Here is a 22,896-nt window from a genome sequence, read left to right on the forward strand (position 1 = left end):
GAACTTGAGATCCAAGATGGAGTCAATGCTCTATTCTGTATAGGAACAGTGAACATGTTGGGAGGAAAAAAAAAAAAAATCGCTGAAAATTGTTTCAGCACAAGAACTGGGATAATTACGCCTTGATCCAGAAGGTCTAAGAGGACTTTATGCAGATTTTCCAATCTGTGGCAATGCAGGACAGTGTGATGTGAGAAAACATGCAGGGACAGGGAGCGAAACTTCAGTTTGTAGCCATGGGATATCACCTCTTGTACCCAAGCATCACAGACGCAATTTGTCCAAGAATCCCTCCACTCAGGAAAGTGAAGTCTAACCTGCATGCCAAGGAATGCATGTCTGAGGATTTGGCAGATAGTGCCAGACATTGCAGGCAGACTGGGAATTGCCTTGTATGTTCTCAACAAGAAGTGGAGAAACAAAAAAATGTTCACAGGAGCCGTCAAGGTCACTAATGTAAAGGGTAAATCTGACCACCACAAGGAAATTCTCAGGATGGGCATAAAGCCACAGACCAAACTCTGTTCAAATGATTCTTCCTTCAGAGAAGACAAAGTTCACATCTAAAAACAGATCTGCAAAGGGATCTTGACCCAAACCAGAAGAATCTAAGAGGAGCAGAAACAAGGTAAATGTTGTAACCCAAACTAGTCCACATTTCCATATGAGCAAGGATGGTAGGGATGGATGCAGCCCATGAATGATGGGGTATCTTGAAAGGTAGAGGCATGTTTGTTGGCATTGGATTTAAGTCATACAATCCTGAAGGAAGGCAGAGTGCACACATTTCAACAAGCAGGCCCTCTGTATGGGCCCTAGGCACCTAGTGAAAGCATATGACTAATGCCCAGTCACAGTAAAAACATGCACATGCTCATTTCTGAATGAGAATTGTGTCATATGAAGGCAAACAAATAATCATAGCAATTCCCCTTGAAACTGGAAGAACCAGAAACATCACTGATATGAATAAGTACAAATGTCACACGTTTCTAGAAACCTAGTATTAGTTTACAGAATAAGAAAAGAAAATTCCCTCGCACAGTGCTCTGCCAATGTCAGTTTGAGACAAAGGGAGGGATCTCCAACAGCTTTAGGTTGTTACCTACACTCACAAAACATGAATCTGCAAAGATGGGGTCAGGTGAAAACTGCCTCAGCTCTGAAGCAATAAATCCCTAGACATACTGGCCTGACATGAATAGTGGATTCCTCTGAACTGGAAAGGTGGTCGCTACCGACTGTAGACCTGACTCACAAGGAACATCAATATATAAAAAAAAAAACAAACCTGGAAACCCGCACTGCTTGGCTAACAAGAGAGCATCATCTACCAGTATTCATTGACTAGAGAAACGTCCAAGATTTAATATATCAAGCATGGATCTACTAGCTGCTGCTGCTGCTTTTAGCAGAAAAACCTTTCATACAAACCAAAAAAAAGAGGATAATGGAAGATAAGAAAAACTTAACACACTAGCAATAAACTGAGGCATAATGGTTGTAGGTGGGGTAATCCTGTGCTGGCCAACAGCTTTTGTTGTTGCCAATGCCCATTTTTCCTATAAGCAACAAAATAACCCAACAGTCTAAGAATTCCTATGTCCCTCAATGGAGAAGAAAGAATGGGAAAAATTCCTTAATAGAATTATTTACATCAGGCCAATCAGTGTGTGTGTGTGTGTGTGTATACAGTTGTGTTCAAAATAATAGCAGTGTGTTGAAAAAAGTGAATAAAGCTCGAAATCCTTCTAATAGCTTTTATTTGCATACACACAAATGCATTGGGAACACTACACATTTTATTCCAAATCAAAACATGAAGAAAAATATCAAATTTGTGTTGTTCCTCTAAAAAAAATGGAAGAAAAGTGAATATTAGACTGTTCAAAAAAAATAGCAGTGTTTGTATTCTTCTTTACAAACTCGAATGTTTACTATATAAACTGAAAAATGTTTGAAGATTTTGCTTTCCTTTGAATCACTTAATTTTTAGTTGTATAAGCACTGTTTCTGAGAACTGCTGTACATCTGTGTTGCATGGAGTCAAACAACTTCTGGCACCTGTGAACAGGTATTCCAGCCCAGGATGATTGGACTACATTCCACAGCTTCTCTATTTCTTGGTTTTGCCTCAGAAACTGCATTTTTTATGTCAACCCACAAGTTTTCTATTGGATTAAGATCCGGGGATTGCGCTGGCCACTCCATAACGTCAATCTTGTTGGTCTGGAAACAAGATGTTGCACGTTTACTGGTGTGTTTGGGGTCGTTGTCTTGTTGGAACACCCATTTCAAGGGCATTTCCTCTTCAGCATAAGGCAGCATGACCTCTTCAAGTATTCTGATGTATTCAAACTGATCCATGATCCCTGGTATGCGATAAATAGGCCCAACACTGTAGTATGAGAAACATCCCCATATCATGATGCTTGAACAACCATGCTTCACTGTCTTCACAGTGTACTGTTGCTTGAATTCAGTGTTTGGGGGTTGTCTGACAAACTGTCTCCGGCCACTAGACCCAAAAAGAACAATCTTACTTTCATCAGTCCACAAAATGTTGCGCCATTTCTCTTTAGGCCAGTCAATGTGCTCTTTGGCAATTGTAACCTCTTCAGCACATGTCTTTTTTTCAACTTTGGGACTTTGCGGGGGCTTCTTGCAGATAGCTTGGCTTCACATAGGCGTCTTCTAATTGTAACAGTACTCACAGGTAACTTTAGACCTTCTTTGATCTTCCTAGAGCTGATTGTTGACTGAGTCCTTGCCATTTTGGCTATTCTTCTATCCATTTGAATGGTAGTTTTTGCGCTTTCTTCCACGTCTTTCAGGTTTTGGTTGCCATTTTAAAGCATTTGAGATCATTTTAGCTGAGCAGCCTATAATGTTCTGCACTTCTTTATATGTTTTCCCCTCTCCAATCAACTTTTTAATCAAGGTACGCTGTTCTTCTGAACAATGTCTGGAACGACCCATTTTCCTCAGAATTTCAGAGAGAAATGCACTGGAACCAGCATGTACAACATTTGCTGCCTTCCTTCCTTAAATAAGGGCAATAATTGCCACCTGTTTTTCAAAGAATGAATGACCTCACTAATGGAACTCCACACTGCTATTATTTTGAACATGCCCCTTTCAATTAGTGATTCAATTACACAGAATCAGCAGCATGCATGTCATGACTGTTGGGTCTGTTGGATTTCTATTACTCTACTACACCTGCTAGTAAATTATTTGCCATGTAGAAATATCATTTCTCCCAAAAACAGTGATTGATCAGGTTAGTGATGTCTGCCTGCTATTATTTTGAACACAACGGTACATTTTCTTTCCTCTCTGGATGAAAGCAGCACACACTGCTAAAATGTTTATTTTACATATGATGGGGATATCCTGGGGTGAAAATCATTTATTGAGGGCTCTGAAGACCAGTAAATCACTGTACTGCTTCTCAAACACTGACTTGGCACCAATATAAGGAACACATTTTCCAGTTTTTGTACTATATTACTGTGCAAAAAAAAGAAAAAAGGAAACTATGCGCTGAATTTGTATAAAATTATCAAAGCCATAGATAGAAAAAAGAATGCATAGGCTGCTGCACTTCTAAGACTGAGTGCTGTAATATTCCTGTATAGTCTCTAATTGCCTTGCTATTCCAGTTTAAAGATGGTTCTAAAAGCAGAATGCTTTTTTACCTGAATTCATTCTATGCACTACGGTAAAAAACCTACAGGAATCAGCTACCCCCCCCCCCCCCCCTTATACTTACCTGAGCTCCATGTTGATCCAGTTATGTACATGAGAGCAGTTGCTCTCCTGGGTCTCTCTCTCCTCATTGGCTCACACTGCTGCTGTCAAACACACCCAGTGAGCCAAGAGGAGAGGGTGGGGTGTGGGGCTGAACGTGGGAATAGACCGTGTCAATTCACAGAATCACAGCTCAGGAGCGAGCCTGCTCAATTGCCCTCATAGCTAGAATCTTGCTACTGGGGGCACTCAGCTGTGGGCGGTAGGCAAGAACTGCCGGCAGACCAAAAAAAGATAAGTGCTGCTCTGTGCAAAACTATTGCAATGAGCAAGTAATATCTTTTTTTTTTATTACAACCTTTAGAATCAATTTAACTTATGAATCTTATATTCACTGCAGGTTTCTCCCTGTGCTTAAAGACAAAAGAATGTGGCCAAACATAATAGTCTATTCCAGTCATTTTCCAGAGGCTCAGCTTTGCACATAAAGGCATGCAACCAATGGAAGTTCATTTTATAGTGGTAGGAAAGCCTGTAGAAGGAAAAAAAAAAAAAAAAGAAAAAAACGTATACAAATCTGTTTCTTGTAGTTTATAAAAGGGACACAGGATTCAGTTATTCTGAGCCAACTGTGTTATACTACTGCACACAGGAAGAATTGGACATTGCAAACAAAAAAAGCAGAGTCAGGTAAAATCCCTCCAAATCCCAGCATGCTTTATTTCTGTTGAAAAGCAGTATTAAGAGTAGATCACAAAGCAGAGGGGTGGGACCTGTGCGCTATAATAAACTACAAAAAAATAATTTCACAGCAAGTACAAAAATCCTATTTTCTTCCTTTCATTAAGGGACACAAGATTTAGCTATTCTGAGACAATGTGTATGTCTAAAAAGCAGTCCAACTGAGAGGTGGAACCATTAATGAAAACATTAACAGCCCACAAACAACAGAACTGGGCTGGCTACAGCTCAAAGAATTTTATATCTGAAGCTGGCAGCAGATAAACAACTCGATGGCACCAAAAACTGGGTACGTAAGCAAAATTCCTCAAAATATGTCCCAATGATGATGAATAATGAATCAAATACTGAGAGAAGAGAATAATCCATATAATAGAAAATTTCCCACATAAACTGGTGTCACTAAAGACACCAAGGAGTCCTGGAGAATACACAAACTATGAAATCTTTAGCACACTCAGTTGGGTGGGTGCAATCAAACATACTGTCCAAAATAATGTAATATAATGACCACTTGGTGGCATTATGTATAATTAATTGAACACCAGCTTTGGCCCAAATGTAAAAGCATGGATGGTTCCCAAATGACAGTCAGAAATTAATAAAAGTAAAGACCAGCCAGAATGTGGGAAAAATCAGGAGCCAGTCCACATATATACCAAGTCCAGGGAAATGTAAAAGTAATGATGACGATTCTAATAAAGTGGATAAGTCTTAATTAAACAAATGAACAACATATTCCACTTACATCCAAAAGACCACCCCACTATTTGTTTCAGAAAGTCGAGCCAAGATGTTTCATCTGTACCACCTGAGGCCACCAGGTAGGCAAAGGACTGGGCAATGAGCAAGCTGAGAGGGGAGGTATGGGTGGAAGATGCTATTGCATTCCGCAAGCAGGGAAAAACGCGGCGAGGTAATCTTCAGTGAAGCTACTTTCGGTCCACCTCGACTAGAGAGATCTGGTGTTTTTTCCTGTTTGTGGAACATAGTAGCATCTTCTGTTCAAACCCCCACTCAGCTTGCTCATTGCCTAGTCCTTTGACACAGCAGGTAAGTAGAACATCTTTTTTGTATTTTTTGGAAATAAAAAAAACAAAACAAAATAAAAAAAAAAAAAACACAGCCTTTAGTATCACATAAGCTGTACAATGATTTGTCATTGTGAAATGGTGGACTGAAAAGCTGGTTAGGGGGACCATCAAGAATGACAAAAAGCCTGTTTTTCTAATAGAAGCAGTGTATGAAAGGTAAACCCACATTACACAAAACAAATCCTGATATGCCTATATATTCGACATCTTCGAGTACAGGGTACAGGGCACAAGATGTGTTCTCTTGACCAGTGGCAAAAGCTTTGCTAGGAACACCCTCCGTTGCACCCTCATAACCCCAGCCACTCTGTGGGACTCCCATTTTGTAACAATGAGTGAGGTTAAACAAAACAGAGGGGAGTAACCTGTGTCCTGAACTGTACTCCAAAAACACCATTATTACAGGTAGGTAAACAAAATCCACTATCTTAAATCAGAGTACTGGAGACAGGATGGAAAGTCATAGACCATGCAAAGTCCCCAAGCAATAAACTGAGGGGTGGGCAACAATATAGCAAACAATGGCAGAGAGGTACAGAAGGAAATAAGAGTCAATGTACACAAAACTCTCAACAACTTGAAACACCTTGCGACCAAAACTTGCATCAGCAGTGGCCTGGAGATCCACCCAGTAAAACTTTGAAAGGTATGAACAGAAGAACAGGTGGTAGCTTTGCAAACCTGCAAAAATGGATGCCATATGATGAAAGGCCCATGAAACACCAATAGATCTGGTGAAGTGGTCTCTGATAGGGAAGGCATAACACTGGAAATGAGCTGCCCGAGCCACCTAGCTGTGATGGAGGCGATGACCCTTCTTGGGACCTACAGGGAGGACAAAACAAAAGAAGATGGAAGATGCTGAAGCTAGGTAAAACCTAACTGCTTTAACCACACATCCAGAGTAAAATAGAGAAAATGGAACATAATGTCCTGAAGGTGAGGGGAAGGGAACCACCTTATCTCTATGTAAGATAAACATTCAAAAGAAAAAGCTGCCAACTCAAAAACATGCCTGATGGTCACCAAGGCAGCCATTTTGCTGGTGAGATCCTCCAGTGGGATATTCTAGTTTAGTTCAATAGGAAGTTTTCAAAGAACAGAAAGTACCAGATTTAAATCCCTTGGAAACTTCAGAGATTGAAGTGGAAGATCAACATGAGCCACATCTTGTATAAAGGCCTTAGGAGTGTGAAAACCAAAGGTCTTTGGAACAGAATGGTGGGCACAAACCAGTCCCTTTAGAGCCACATGCTGGTCTAGACCAGACTGCAGTAAAGGTCAGGATGTGAAGAATAGAATATTTAGTGCTGAGGTACCTGTTTTTGTACCAACTAAAAAAAAGCCTTCCAAGTGTCATTGATAGCTCTTAAGAGAAGTAGATTGTCTTGCATTAAATAAGGTGGGAATGACAAAATCAGTAATAACCCCATCTTTTAGGACCTGGGTTCAAATAGCCCCTTTGTGAAAACCAGCAACCAAAGCTCAGAGTGGAATAGAGGGTCTTGTGACAGTAGGTCTGACCTGTTTGTGGGAGGCCAGGGCTTATCCACTAGGAGTCTGTCTGGGTACCAAGGTCTCCTAGACCAAACTGGGGCAATGAGGATCACCATACTCCTTTCCCCTTCCATCTTGCAAAGTAGGGAAGCTTCGCTGAGAATGCATACACCAGACAGAAGAGGGTCCAAAGAATTACCAGGCCATCCACCATAAAGTCCAGATCCATGGACTTGGTCACAAGCCTATCCAATTTATTGCTGAATCTGGAGGCCATGATGTCCACATCTGGTATTCCCCACTTCTGACAGATGGCTGAGAGTGTTGACAGTGTAGGAGAGGGGTCCGGTGTAGGAAAGGACAGCCTTACGGTTCTCAGTTCCAGGATATTGATGGGGAGATTTGACTCCTGTGGGAAACAGGTGCTCTGGATGGTTAGGAATATTGTAGATCTCACCCATGCCTGACAGGCATCCCAGGGAGAGGTAGTAATGAAGGACACCTGTCAGGCTGGGGTAGATTCTGGATGATCCAGAGAAGGGACATGTTTTTCCCATGTATTGAAAATGTTGAGCTGTAAGGGCTTGGAAAGCAAATGAGCAAATGAGCAAATGAAACCTCCTCAAAAGGAGGCCACCAAAACACCAAGAACCCTCATGCAAAAAGAGTCAAGGGATGCCTGGTTGACCTGAGAGTCTGACAGTTGCACCTCAGAGAAAATCTTTTCCTGGAGAAGGAAAACCTTGGCCTGAACAGTGTGGTCAGGGACTGCGGGTCTCGCAGCAGCGCACAGTTCTGCACATACACAGATTGCCTAGGTGCACTAATGTGCAGGTACTAGGACCTGGGCATCGGCAATTGCACCAATGACTGTGCAGGGCGCACGATTTAAACTGGCCAGACGGTGACTAAGTTGCCGCAAGGTACTGTCAGGCACCGCCCGGCGTGATCTCTAGTGACCCACAGAACAGTATTCCCCAGGGCGTGGAGTCTAAGCCCCAGTCTGCCTTTTCACCAGAGCCCCTGATGGTGGGGATGGACTTGGTGCGAGACTGAAACCAGGTCGCGACCCCTGAGTGCACCCAACTGTGGTAGAGGGGTCCCACCGAGGGTACATGCCGGGGGGGGGTGAGCCTGCTGTGAAGAGGCTGACAAGTCCAGGTCCCGAGCGGGATGGATGGATGACAGTCAGGAATGAGCGTAGTCAGACTAGCCAGGTCAGTAACGGTGGAGGCAGGTAGGTACCAAACAGTAGACAGAGCAGCCGGGTCATGAGCCAAGGTTCAGCAACGGGAGGTCCAATAGTAATATACAACAGGGAGGAGAGTAGTCAGGGACGAGCCGGGGTTCAGAGCAGGAGAAGGTCAACACAAATCAGGACAAGCAGGATCGGCAACAGGAACACGCTTCAGAACACGGGTACAGGAACTAGACCTTGCGGCAACCTAGTCACCGTCTGGCCAGTTTAAATAGTGCACCCTGCACAGTCATTGGTGCAATTGCCGACGCCCAGGTCCTAGTGCCTGCACATTAGTGCACCTAGGCAATCTGTGTATGTGCAGACCTGTGCGCCGCTGAGACCTGCAGTCCCTGACAAGTGTGTAGAATCTGTCCCAGCTACTTTAGGTGATAGGAAGGCTGGAGAGCAGAAATTTTGAAGTCGATCACTTATCTGAAAAGTTTGAAGGAACTGAATCATCTTTTGAGAGTTGGAAGACAAGACTGGCTGAGGAATCTTAACAGAATGTCACCTAGGTATCTTGTGGTATGGATTCCCTGAGATCTTAATAGGAACAGAAGCAGAGCCAGCACCTTTTGTGAGGACTCTTGGTTCAGTAGAGAGCCCAAACAGGAGGGAGACAAATTGAAAGTGTTGTTCTCCCACAGCAAAGTGTAGAAAGCATTGGTAGATGGGAACGTGGAGCTAGGCATCTTGCATGTCTACTGATGTAAGAAATTATATAGACTCCATGAAAAAGTTTTGAGACACGCAGAGATCTGTTAAGGGATTCCAAAATTGGACAGATGCCGCTGTTTGGTTTTGGGACTGTAAATAAGTTTGAGTAAATCCCTTTGAGCTTCTCTTCTGCAGTGACTGGGATTACCACTGTTTGCGCCTGAAGTTAATTCAGGAAAGCCCACAAGTCTCCCTGTTTTTAAGGCAAAGCTTGCAAATTGGAGGTTAGGAATCAACACTGCCGCAGGGATAATATTATTTTTCGTTCTACTTGGTAACAACAGATTGGACACAATGTTCTGGGACAGCTCTGATGCAGACTGTTGCGAAGGCCAACAGGTATTCCCCAACCCTGGAGAGTGGGGGATCCCTTTATTGTGAAAATGACTTCTGTCTAGGCTTTGGAGTCCAAGGCTTGCAATGAAAGGATCGAGTCTGCTTTGACTTAGAGGACACTTAGAGGCTACCTAGAGGAGAAATCATCCTATGGGATTTCCAAATGGGTTCAAAAGGGAGGTTTCTGCATGGAAGCATAAGGCAAAAGGCCCTGTGACAAACTGCAAATTTTGATTAGAATCTTTCAAATCTGTCCTAGAGGTACTGAAACAACTGCTTCCTGGGACAAGAGATGGTTCAGGGTATACTGAAATTCTGTCTTTGGGCAAGACAGAAGAAAAGGGTGAGGGGGTAGAGTTTTGACCTCTATTTTGTAATTCTCTGAACCACTGAAAGAATCCACACATGGCCGGGGATGTCTGATCTAAAGATTGCAACAGATATTTCCCCGCTCTAATGAGTGAGGGTGCTTACTGGCCGGGAAGCAGACTTTACAGATGACTATGTAGGTGTGGAGATCCTAGACTTCCAAAAGAAAGGCTTGAACAGAAGTCTAAAAGTTAAAGCCTGGGTGGAACATAGAAGTGTTCTGCGATGAGGAAAAGGTTCTTGAAGGGAACCATTTTTGAACTTTTATCTGTGGGAGAGGAATTTTTCTTCCTGTGACATCTTTGATGAATTTATCAAGTGCTTCACCTAAGAAGCATCCTCTTTGATGAAGGGCAAGCGCATAAAGGTAAGATGACTGCCGGGCGGGTAGGATGTTGCCAAGATGTCGACCAGAAGTAGCGTGGCGGCCATATTTCTTGAGGCTGAGGTAAAGTGCCACCAGATTCTGTGACAATTGTGCACAATAGAGACATGGACGATGTAAGTGACAGCCATCTTGTTAGGCCTCAGCCATTTTGTCTCTCCTTTCCTTCCTCCTCTCTCTTGAAATGGAATTTGTAGCTGTATGTTGAACGGACTTCATTTATCTGTGTTTTATTTAAGATAAGAGGCCGTTTTGAAGCTCCAGAGCTGTAAACCGCTAATTAGTCTGGTGCAGGAGGTCTGCTTTGAAAACCACTTTCCTCTGCCCAATCATAAAACAATAACTCAGTCAGTCATGATCTGTTAGACTATTATGGCTCTAGGATGCAGAGGATGCCATAAAACATCCATTCCATATGTAACCATTTCACATACAATGCATAAAGTTCAGCAGGAACTGGGCACATTAATATTAGGTATATATTTGGATAGATAATTTTTATGCAAGCCAAACAAGACCATGCATGACTATATTAGCACATAGGAGAGAAGAAAGCAGCCTGTTCCCTCCTGGGTGACAAGGGTACGCTGTGTTTGGTATCCCTAGGTTTTAAATATAATTCTGAATATTAATCTGCCAGTTGCTAGAATACCACCTGCACAAACTGGAAGTTACTAATATTATTATGAAACTGCAGTTGGGACTTCGTCATTTAACTTGGGGGCCACCTAGCACCCATCCACAAACTAGATGATTGGTCAGTTGTTCTCAGGCGACACCTCTTTAACATAATAGAAAAAGACTGACAGGCCTGGAGAAGAGAGCTCTCGTTTAACATCAACCAGGAAACATCTAACGGACTTGAGTGCAAAGCCAACCTCTCTGCTCGGACAATTAGACTCTGCTTAAACCAAGGACATTGTATTCTGCCTTCTTAACTCCTTTCTTTTATTTCTCTGTTGCTTTATTGTTCTCTTTATGTCTTTGTAACATCTTTTTCTGTAAATATTTTAATTGCACCATTTTGACCTTTTTAGTAATAAATCCTGTTTTGAAAAGTGTTGAAAATGTCTCCAAAGCTTTTAATGCAAACTAAAGAATTCCTGTGTCTTGAAGAGTGCTACTGTATGTAATAACCCTCTGAACATACTTGTCTGAGGTGACAGTGTGTGTTAGACGCTTATGCTAAAATCAGTGTGATTGCTAGGATTTGTGAGTTTCTTCCTTCTCTGTAAAAAGGCAGTGGTGGCAGTGTGAAGGTTTAATTGCATAATTAACCTAATCCAGTAACAATTGCTCTCAGGCTGCTGGAACATAGGATTGTGGTCTCACAAGCTGGAAAATCTTTGAGCAGGGTGCACTTGAGAGTGGCATTGTTACGCAAGTGACAGCGTGGTGCGAGATCAGGAACGGTGGGGGTCGGATGTCGCGTTCCTTCACAGATGCGACTTCAGGGGGGTGCTGAAAGTCACGGCGGTGACCATCTTGGATTTTGGCGACCGCACTCGTGGGCTGACCGAGAGCAGTTTCCAGTCGCTGGTTCCACTGTAAAAGAGGATGGCACACTTTCCTTACACCAAGACGGTCCAAAGGCAGAGGACCAAGCAACACCGCTAGATACTGTGGAGTCCTGTACTTCCAGGACCGGTTTGCTGGTCTGAGAACATGGTGGGGGAAAGGAAAAGTGACTTTGTAATTGTAATCAAGTTTTTGGGAATAGGATTCTCTTGGTCGTGAATGGCCTTGATCTTTCTTCCATCTACCTCTCTCTACTGGGTACCAGTCGGTATACCTTACGGTCTCCTATGGATCTTTTGTGGACCCCTGACAGAGGAAGGGAGGGGTCACGTCCTTCTCATCTATTCTTGGGCTAGGGTAGTTTATGCTGGATATTTTTTTATCCAAATCCTGCCCCTGCTCTTCTTTTTGTATTTTGCAGCCCAAACCACCGCAGACTTTTGAACCCACTGATAAGCACAAGAAAAAGAAATACTGCCACAGCTGCAGAGTGAAAATCCCTTTTGACAGTGAAACTCCTCTGCCATAAATACATTAAGAAAATAGTTAATGAAGAAACTCTACTTTTTTTTTTTTTTAAGATTTCAAATAAGAAAGGTCTTCTACCTTGCAGTCTCTACAATCAGCTATTAAAGACATCAAACAGGGAGAGCTGCCTTCTACTAGACTGGGAAGTTCAAAAAGCACCATAACACCTATTTCCTGCTGAAGAGATGGAGGAATTACTCCATATATGCAACAGAGCAAATTCAGCAAAAGTTACCCACAGATTCAGTTCAAAACAGGTTGTATAGTAGGTTACAAGTCATCAAACAAAGAACATTCTCTGTCCATCATTCCATAAAAAGTATAATAGATAAAAAAAAGGATCCAGATAGCAAACTAAAAAGGAGATTTCCATTTGAGAATCAAAATGGGAGTTCTGATCAAATGCCCTAAGCTTCTCTAGCCAAAGTCTCAAAAAAAAATCAGACCCAGCCTTTGAGGACATGGGTTTCCCCAAGAACCAAATGGATAAGAAGATTGGTGCAACCTTGCGCTGGGCCTATGAAGCAGAAGCCATTGCTTTTCAACCTAACAGAGCCAATACTTGCGTTGCAGGGAATGTCACCTGGCTGCAGCAGCTTCATTCACACCTAGAGAAGATCCCGGGTACAGAAGAGGCGCTAGACTGTAAGATCTTGGTAGAGAAGGCAGTGGTATACATGGCTGACGCCTTGGAAGAGGCAGTCAGAATTGCGGAACGCACCACAGGCCTCCTCAACATGGCAAGAAGAGCATTATGGCTCAAAACCTGGGAAGGAAACCACGCATCCAAACATAAGCTCTGCGATATCCCCTTTGATGGTAACCTACTTTTTGGTCCTGAATTGGAAAAAGGTCCTCGAGAGATCAGCAGGCAGAAGAAATGGTTTCCATCTGAAAATGTTGACATGGCAAAAGGGTTTTTTTCAATCACAATAGACGAGAGCTGCAGTCAAAGTGTAAGAAACCCCAGGGTCAATGCAAGTGGGTATTCAACAAAGGAAAAAGAAAATCCGTCTTATTTGTTAGTAGATCTGAAACCAATAAGACTCAATGACACGAGTTTTGGGGTGGGAGAAAAATTGAAAAACTTTTTCCCACAATGGAAGTTTTGCAAGAATCAATTTACACTTCAAATCATCGAGGCAGGATAGATAAGAGTTCCAGTAAAGGCCTCCAATGAAATTCTTAGGAACGGCTCCATTGAAACATCCCTTGAAGCGCCTAGCTTTAAGGGAGGCGGTCTCAGACCTACTAAAGGAAAATGTATTATCTGAAGTGCATCCTTCTTCTTATACTCTTTTTACTCTGATAAATTGATACAATACCGAAATTTCAAGATGGAGAGCAATTTTTCGACAAGAGAATTGCTTCTGGAGTCAGTGTTTTTAGTGTCCCTAGATATAAAAGACGCATACCTGCACGTGTTTATTCACCTGAACCATCAGAATTACCTAAGGTTTGCTGTAAAAGACAGAGAAGGGGTATTTCCAATATTAAGTTCTTCCCTTTGGGCTAGCTTCGCCCCCTCATATATTCACCAAAATAATGGCAAAGGTCATATATGAACTGATGAAGGGGATCCCAAACATCCCAAAATCCTTTTCCTGGACAACTTCCTAATCTACGGAAGAACAGAAGTATTGGGCAACGTACAGACAACCAGGCTGTTTCTGGAAACCCTGGCCTATATAATCGACACAGTCCTCCAAAGAACCATCTTGCTAGAAGAAAAGATTGTCAAACTATTGAACAGGTTGCAAAAGCAACAGGTAACAAGATGGAAGGTTATGTCTCTTCTGGGCTAGATATTAGTGTCTATCACAGCTAAACAGTGGGCCCAGCTACACATGCGGTCACTCCAGTCTCACTTATTGCACAACTGGGGCGGCTGAGTGGAGGAAGGGATTTCCATCCCTCAAGTTGTCAGGAGATCTCTACAGTGGTGGAAGACAAAGGACACACCGACAGAGGGAGGACTCTGGTCACCTCCCACTCAGATAACTACAGATGCGAGTGTGGCAGAATGAGGGGGCTCACCTGTTCGTTAGAGAATTTGGGAGACAGACCTGACAAAATCATCCTCAAATTTATGGGAACCGACAGCAGTCCACAGGGCTCTGCTGGCTTTGAAAGGAGGAGGTTGCAGGGTGCCACATACTCATACTTTCAGACAATGCCACCACATTAATCACCAGGGAGGCACCAGATCTGTAACACTGATATGGGCAGCACGCTCCCTACTGTCCTGGGTGGAGATAAATCTGTCATCGATCACAGATGTATACATAGAAGGATTGGACAAGACTTTGCCAGACTTCCTGAGCCGGCATCAACTGGATCCGGCGGAGCCAAAAATCCTTTGAGGAAAAAACTTTGAAGTGGACTTATTTACATCGGCAAGCAACAGGAAGCTAGGAAGGTTTTCCTCCCCGAAGAAAGAGAAAATCTCTGGGAGTGGACTCCTTAGGTTTCCCTTGGGAGTTGAATCTAGCTTATGCCTTTTCACCCATCCAGCTACTTTTCAGGGTGCTCAGGAAAGTTCAAATGAGGGGGGAGGGGGGAGTCATTAATAACCCCATATTGGCCAAAAAAAAAGTTTGGTATTTGGCTTTGGAGAAGATGGCAAAGGAGCCCCCTTGGATACTGCCTAAGAACAACTTGCTGACCCACTCAGGCATTCTCCACCTGCAGCTCGCAACATTAAGTATGTCAGTGTGGATCCTGAACAGGAAATGTTAAAGAAAATGTTCTCCTCAAGGGTAGTAGACACCTTATTAAGCTGCAAAAACTGTGATGACAAAAATCTATACTAAGATTTGGAAAAAATACTCATCCAAGATGTCTGCTAACGGAGCTCTCCAAAATGTGTCTACGATGTTAGATTTTGTACAGCAGGGTACAGACATTGAATTAGCGGTGAGCATCCTTAAAGTCCATTCGGCTGCTTTTGGCAGTTTTTTTGGACTTACCTTTGAGAAAAAAATCCTATGATTAAAAGATTTTTTTATAAGGCAATTTCCAGAAGCCGCCCCTGCAGATTGGTCAGGGTAGCACCATAGGACTTAGCTACAGCTTGGGGAACTTTAACGAGAAGCCTTTTGTGCTTTTAGAAGACATTTCATTAAAACGATTGATTTTAAAAGTGGCGTCCTTGGTGGTCATCACCTCAGTCAGGCAGGTCAGCAAATTTCAGGCCTTGTCCATCAAGGAGCCTTTCCTTACAGTGTTCCCTGACAGGCTTGTATTAAAGACCGACCCACTATTTCTACCAAGGTCTCCTTTTTGTTTTAAACTCAAGAAGTGCCATCTTTCTGCCAAAACCTTTCAAACCAGGGGGAAGAAAACTTTGCTTCTCTGGATGTTAAAAAATGCGTTCACTATTTAGAGGTTACTAAACCTTTCAGGAAATCTTCGGCACCCTCTGTCTTGTTTGGGGGGTGCAGGTAAATTTGGTATGTGAGGGGAAGCCACTTGAGAATCCTTTTTAAATATCTCTGTGCTTGTGTTTCCTGCAGGAGGTAGAGCCCATCTTTCTCATGTGATCGTCCTGGAGGATTCCTAGAAAGGGAGTTATCAGGTGATAACTTTGAAAATCATTGCCAAACTATCAAGTGGAAAGTATGAGATGTGAAATGAGATGTGAAATACCTTCCTGGATTGCCAATCATACATTGTCCCTTTTATTCATTAATGGACATATCAGGTCTCTGAGTATCCAAAGAGCATGGTGAGATGGAAAAGGATCAAGTGGAAGTAGTGTGCAAGCAAAGTATGTGAAATCAGATCATCAGGTGCAAAGGAACCTGGGAGAGAAATCTTCAATAGCATCCACTAATACAGTGTTTCTCAACTCCAGTCCTCATGGACCCCCAACAGGTCATGTTTTCAGGATTTCCCTCAGATGAAACAGCTGTGGTAATTACTAAGGCAGTGAAACTGATCAAATCACCTGTGCAAAATAATGGAAATCCTGAAAACATGACCTGTTGGGGGTCCATGAGGACTGGAGTTGAGAAACACTGCACTAATACCACCTCCAGTTTCTTTTTTTTCCCCTTATATGCCTGCCTTTTAAGGTGGGTATAGATACCATAGTTGAAGGAGTCTGGCTTTCTAAGCTTTGGACTGCTGGCTGTATTAAAAAGCTGTTAGCGGTCCGCAGAATTGTGGCACTGCTGCAGAAAATGCTGCTTTAGTCTTGCTGTCACTACCTTTCACCTGGTTTCTGCCATTGCTACGGTTGAAGATTATCCCGTTCGGTATTCACAAAGTATGGTAAAGTATAAAGGAGTTCCTTGTGGCAAAACCACAGGAGGAAGCTCCTGAAAAGCTTATATGTGCTCCAGGTGGAATGGCGCCAAAATGTGCAATCTGTGGTGTGGTATGTAATACCTGATTATCCACCTGAACCCAAGCTCTAATTGGTTGAAGTTTAGCACCAAGTTTGAAAACCTTACACTTGTAAGAGTGAACCTATTCCTAATATAGCCCTGGTTTTTATGGTAAGTCAGATACAGGGTGACCCTGCTTTTCCTGTCCGCAACGCTGGTCCCTGTGTTGGATACAGGCTTTGCATAGCCCCAGAGGTGACTTCAGGGTCTGAGTTGCATTATGGATGGACTGCCCTGGACCTGTATAGCACACTGTGGCTAACTACACCCATTACAGAGTTCTGAGACAAGCACCCATGCAGGATCTAGTGTTTGAAGCAACATTACAAGTCATCCCCATGTCATGGGGCCCAGGTATGGCTCCCAAGCTTATACAGAGGTTACACCTATCCACATGAATTGCTTTTATTCTTGTATTAGAAGACAGCAAAGTGTTAATTTGAACAATCAGAAGGTAAAATAATAAAACTAGTTAAAGTAGAACTACAGGAATAACGCTTTTGGATAGAATAAAAGGAGGTTTATAACCCCAGTCATTTATTTTTGCCATGGCGTGTCACATAGGGAAGACTTTCGTCCTGTTTTGGCTTTGGAACAGAAAATGGTGGTGTGAGTAAATTCCTGCAAATAAAGATAATCCACTGGATTTCCATTGGAAGATGTCTCCTCTTACTGTTCTGGGAGCAACCCAAAATGTTATTTTTTTTTACTTTCACTTTGTCTTGTTTACCATTTTCAAACAGAGGTTGAATATCCCTAACAGGGGCAGAAGTAGCAGATATTTTAATCCATCTCCACTCTGTCCAAAACTAACAAATGTTTTGCCTTTGGTTATATTTTAAGCTTTTTAGGGCAGGGATATATGGGAGGCACTTTGAGGCGTGGCCTGAAAATCTTTGCCAGTCTCCAATCACCTAGAGGTTTGAGCCTAAAACCCAGGGTCTATAAATACCAAGCCTGTCTCCTGTACTGTACAATTAAGATGGACCATTTTTTCCTTAGGATATAACTCCGTAAAGCGTTTTGAAGCATTTAGTAACTTGTCAGGATCTGGCCAATCCTTGTGCAAAGCAGTTTGTTTGTTCAGAGGAAAGGACCTTTAACATCTCACCAGCTGTTTAGTGCCCATAAGTGCTTTTTTTTAGGCTGAAAAAGATTCTGATGCTTTTAGACAAAGGCTAGAAGACACTGCATTGATAAGGGAGCTCACCGTAAAAATCATATGACATCAAACCTTAGTTTGTGCCTTATAAAAAGCAGATGAACATGCCTCTGCAGGATCCTCTTCAGCTTCCACGTCATCCTCCTTAATATCTTCCTTAAAGCAATGTTCCCCCTCCCCCCCACAAAAAAAAAAAAAAAAATTAAAAAAGACTTAATATTAGGGCACTTAGTTGTCCAGGGATCCAGCAGATTCTTCAATCTTGACTATGGAAAACCGGCAGTGAAGACTTGCGGGAGGGGTGTCAACTAAGCAAGGCGTCCGCTTTAAAGAGGTTAGGAAGATCAGGGTCATTCCTGAAAAGAATCAGGCGGTCGAGTGGCAGGAGAGCTCTTTGGACCATGGAGACCAAAGGTTCAAGAAGAACAGAGCATTGAGCATTTCCCAAACGAGACATCGTTGCTATAAAATCTGCCTTCGATAGGACGTTTGTTGCAAGTCTGAAATGGAGCTACAATTAGAGGAAGAGAGCTGTGTTAATATGGGAACTTGATCTGGTGCAGGGGAACAGGTATCACCCTGAGCCTAGTTCTGGTTTTCCTCTTTACTGTCTATAGCCCTAAACCTATTAGGCCCTTTTTTTTCACAACTCCTCGGTGCCATTGCTAAGTGAGGGGATCCCATCTGGGGTACACCTGAAATGAATTCAGGATGAGAAGGTATTTCTGTGAAAAGAAAGGAGCAGTTATAAACTAGGCGCTGACTGACGTCTTGGGTCTCTAGAGAAGAAGGCAGTACAGAGCAGACCTCCTTGCATTCTGAGCAAAAACAGCAGGAGAGGTGCCTCAGCCAGACATGGTTCACAACTATGTCCCTACCCAAGCAGCAATGTTCTGTGTGAAAATCCACTAGGTTAAAAGATAAAATGTTACTTTTCACCAATATTACATAGTTAGTCTGGCTGAAAAAAAAAGATAAAAGTCCATCCAGTTCAACCATTAAAAAAAAAAAAGTTATAATCCTGCACCCACAGTTGATCCAGGGGAAGGCCAAAAAAAAAACCTCCCAGCAAAGCATGATCCAATTTGCTCCTGCAGGGCAAAAAAATTCCTTCCTGATCCTCCAAGAGGCAATCGGATATTCCCTGGATCAACTTAACCTATAAATGTTAATATCCAGTTATATTCTGTGTATACAAGAAAAAATCCAGGCCTTTTTCAAAGCAATCCACTGAGCTGGCCAGAACCAACTCTTGAGGGAGTCTATTCCACATTTTCACAGCTCTTACTGTGAAGAAACCTTTCCGTGTTTAGAGATTACATTTATTTTCCTCCAGACATAAAGAGTGCCCCCTTGTCCTCTGTGATGACCTCAGGGTGAATAGCTCAATACCAAGTTCACTATATAAACCACTGATGTATTTATACATGTTGATCATTTCCCCCTTAATCTCCTCTGCTCAAGAAAGAATAAATTCAGTTCCTCTTATCTTTCCTCATAGCTGAGCTCATCTCCATGTCTCGTATCAGTTTGGTTGCCCTTCTCTGTACTTTCTCCAGTTCCCCAATGTTCTTTTTGTAAATTGGTGCCAAAAACTGAACTGTATATTCCAGATGAGGTTTTACTAATGATTTTACAGGGGTAGAATGATATCTCTCTCTCTGGAGTCTATACCTCTTAATACATGAGAGGATTTTGCTCACTTTAGAAATCGCAGCTTGGCATTGCATGCCATTATTAAGCTTGTGATCTACCAGAACTCTCAGATCCTTCTCCACCATTGATTCCCCCAGTTGTAACCACTCTAGTATGTATGATGCATATTCTTAGCCCCCAATAACGTGGTAGAAACATTTACAGAGGGGATAGCACACTAAGTGAAATAGCACCCTACATGAAAAAAATAGGACACTGTCACAATTGCAGGGAAACCCAACCATACTTTATCTAAAGTGCAGGTTCCCAAAGGCAACCAAACTTTACTGGCATGGTGGAGATATTCACAAAGGGGTCATCAAAGTCTGGTTTCCATAGGAAAGGACCACAGCTTTTGATCTGTATAGCACCCTGATGCTGCCTAAACTCTTTGCACCACGTGCCAACATGAGCACTAAGATGCAATGCCTGAAATAAACACAGGCCAGTGCTGGTTTCCAAGATACAATCCTATTAGTGAGACCTGAGGAAATAAACAGTTGAATATTGATAGAAATGCCAGTAGAAATAGTGAAGAAAATACAAACAAAAAAAAAATAATGGTATAAAAACTTGATGGCAATAAGAAAAGCAACCTTGCAAATGAGAGTAGAAATATGTTCAAAAGGCAGTCTTTGAAGAGTCCAGAGAACCAAATTCAAATCCAACAAGTTATGGTCAGGGATACATGTGAAGTTAAATGAGATATCCTGTACAAAAGTCTTGTGTAATGAAGGGGAGGCTAGTGGTCTTTGAAATAAGATTGCAGGACTCAACATTTGCTCTCCTTATGGGAAGTAAACTTCCTAGCTTTTAACAGCATGAAAACAATCAAGTTTTCCAGTCCAAGCCAATTTTCAGCTTTCAACGCTCTCGTATTTTGAGTGACAATTACTCATTCATGCAACGTTGCACCCATATGAAATTTTTTTTTTATGTTTTTTGAGACAGAGCTTTTCTTAGCTGGTATTTAATTTCCACTGTATTGTTTTTAATTTTATGCTATATAAATGAGAAAATACAGAAAAACAAACTGTTGCTTAATTTTTATTATAAAATTCTGCAAAGTAATAATCTTTCATAAATTTAGGCCAAAATGTATTCTGCTACATTTTTGGGGTACAAATAACCCAAAACCGTGTATATTATTTAGTCTGTGTGACAGTTATAGTCGATAAACTATGGGATATATATTTGAAAATGGATCCGTTGAGACCCTAAAACGCTGGATGATGATATGACGTGGCAGTGATCAGGATGTTGGTATGAGGTAAGGCAATGTTCAAGACGCTGGTATGGCATATGGGGTGATCAGGATGCTGGGATGGCAGAGATCAGGATGCTGGTATGGTGTATGGTGGTTATCATGGCGCTGTTATGGCAGAGATCAAGATGAGGGTATGGCGGTGGTATTGTGAGCACTGGAACAGGTGCTATCATTTATTATTACTACACTGGTGCAGTGATTAGGGATACTAGGGCAGGCTGGTGCTGCAGTCTGAGCGTATATGCAGTCTGACAGGCTGCTGTACACCCACAGGCAGCAACGGTTCTCTCTGCTCACAGTTCTCTGTGAAAGCAAAGAAACTATTTTTATTTGCAGTTTAGTGTGTTTACAATGTGATCATCATGATTGGACACAGAAATTACATGGTAAAACACCAGCTCAGCAGATCACATTACTGCTGTGTCCAGGTGACACGTGGATCACCAGCCTCCCTCTGTCTGACATGCAGGTATGTTAACCCCCTATCGGCTCTGCTACTCATCTATTTATAGGCTGTGGGAGGATGGGAAATGGTTAAAGCCAGCATCTGTGAGGCAGGGTGGTAAACTGGTCCCTCAAACAGAAGATTTGGTAGTTCTAGAAGAGCCCATGTCGTGTTTACCATACGTTAGATCATGTGGCAATACCACATCTACATTGGCCATTCTAGAGCCATAAGAATCACCAACTGTTCTCTCAGGAGGAGATTGTCCAATGATGCTACAGTGATATTGTCATGGGAGCATAGTAGAGTTAGCTTGGGTACCATAACCTTGGTAAACACTCAGGGTGTGCAAGACAAACCAAAAGGTCGGGCTACAAACTCAGTTTTGTGCTCCCACAGAAAAATAGAGTCAGTGTTAATGTGCAAGAAAGACTGGAGCATGCAAGTATAAAGAAATAAAATGAAGACTTTACCAGACTTCGAGGATTCCATGTAACACTTTTAGACTTGAAAGGTCTTAAAAACCTCAAACCCAAATGGTTTAAATACCTCTTTTCAGTTTTAGAAGAGTGAAAACGTTGATATAAATAGCTTGAAGCCTTTTTGCTTTTGGCAAAAACTCAATGCTCAGAAGATCTGCAAGAGCAGCATTGAGGTCTGTGCAGAGATACAGGCAGGTTGATGAAGCACTGAGAAAGTGTTACTAAACCCACAACAGTAAAATCAGTCTGTATATGCAGTAAAGCATGCTTGGTATACTCACTCTGGAACCTAAGGGGTTAATCCTCCACATTATGTAAAAAGGCTGTTTGAACCTGTCTTCTCTGATCCTTCACCTTCTTTCAGTCCCCAATCCTTCTGCTGATAGTACAGAACCCTAGAAGGCACTCTGCACATGCACAGTTTAGTGTGTAATGCTAGAGCAGGGGTTTTTTTTTTTTTTGGAAGGGTGCATGTGATCAGCACAGGGCCAATCAGCACTGTCTAGACAGAGGGTCAGGGGTCATGCAGCCTCATAGGACAGCTGGAGAATGGAAACTCCTCCTACAAGCTTTAAACAGTGCTCAGACACTGATAGAAGTCACAAGACTGCTATATACTGCTGATGAGAAAAAGTATTTAGCAGTTTATATTTACTAAAATAATTGCATTTCCATGTTCTGTGTACTGTGGGAGACCAGATATAGCGATTGCAGAGTCCTCAGTTTAGGAAATTTCAGGAATGGTATATTTTCAAATAGTTACACATTGGTCCAGCTTGGACCGGGGTAACTTTGTACCATACTTGGCTGATGCCACTGGAAGCTGGAAATCACTGAAGCAAACACCTTTACTTTCGTGATGTCCACTTGCTTCTGGGTTCTGTGCTGAGCAGCTGCTCTGATGCACTGTGAACACAGGAGGTCAACACTTGGCACAGGTGCCATTCAGAGAATGCTTGAGTGCAAAGCGGCAGTGATGTCACACTCTCCATTCGTTCAATGAAAGAACGCTTTGCATTCACTCAGCAGCATTCTTTGAATGGTATATAATGCTGAGATGCCAACCTTTGGTTGTTCACAATGAAATCAGTCCAGCCATGCAGTATGGGACCCAGAAGCAAATGGAGAGCACTGAAGTAGCAGTGTCTACTTCAGGGAATTTGCAGCTTCCAGGTATCGTATATAGTCACATGGGTCCAAGCTAGACAAATGTAACTATAAAAATATACCATGTCTGGAATTCTTCTTCAACTCCCTAGCATGTTAATCCTAACTA

Source organism: Staurois parvus, unplaced genomic scaffold, assembly GCF_062004578.1.
Source record: "Staurois parvus isolate SC_StPar_1 unplaced genomic scaffold, SC_StPar_1.0 ptg000439l, whole genome shotgun sequence".
Lineage (NCBI taxonomy): Eukaryota > Metazoa > Chordata > Amphibia > Anura > Ranidae > Staurois > Staurois parvus.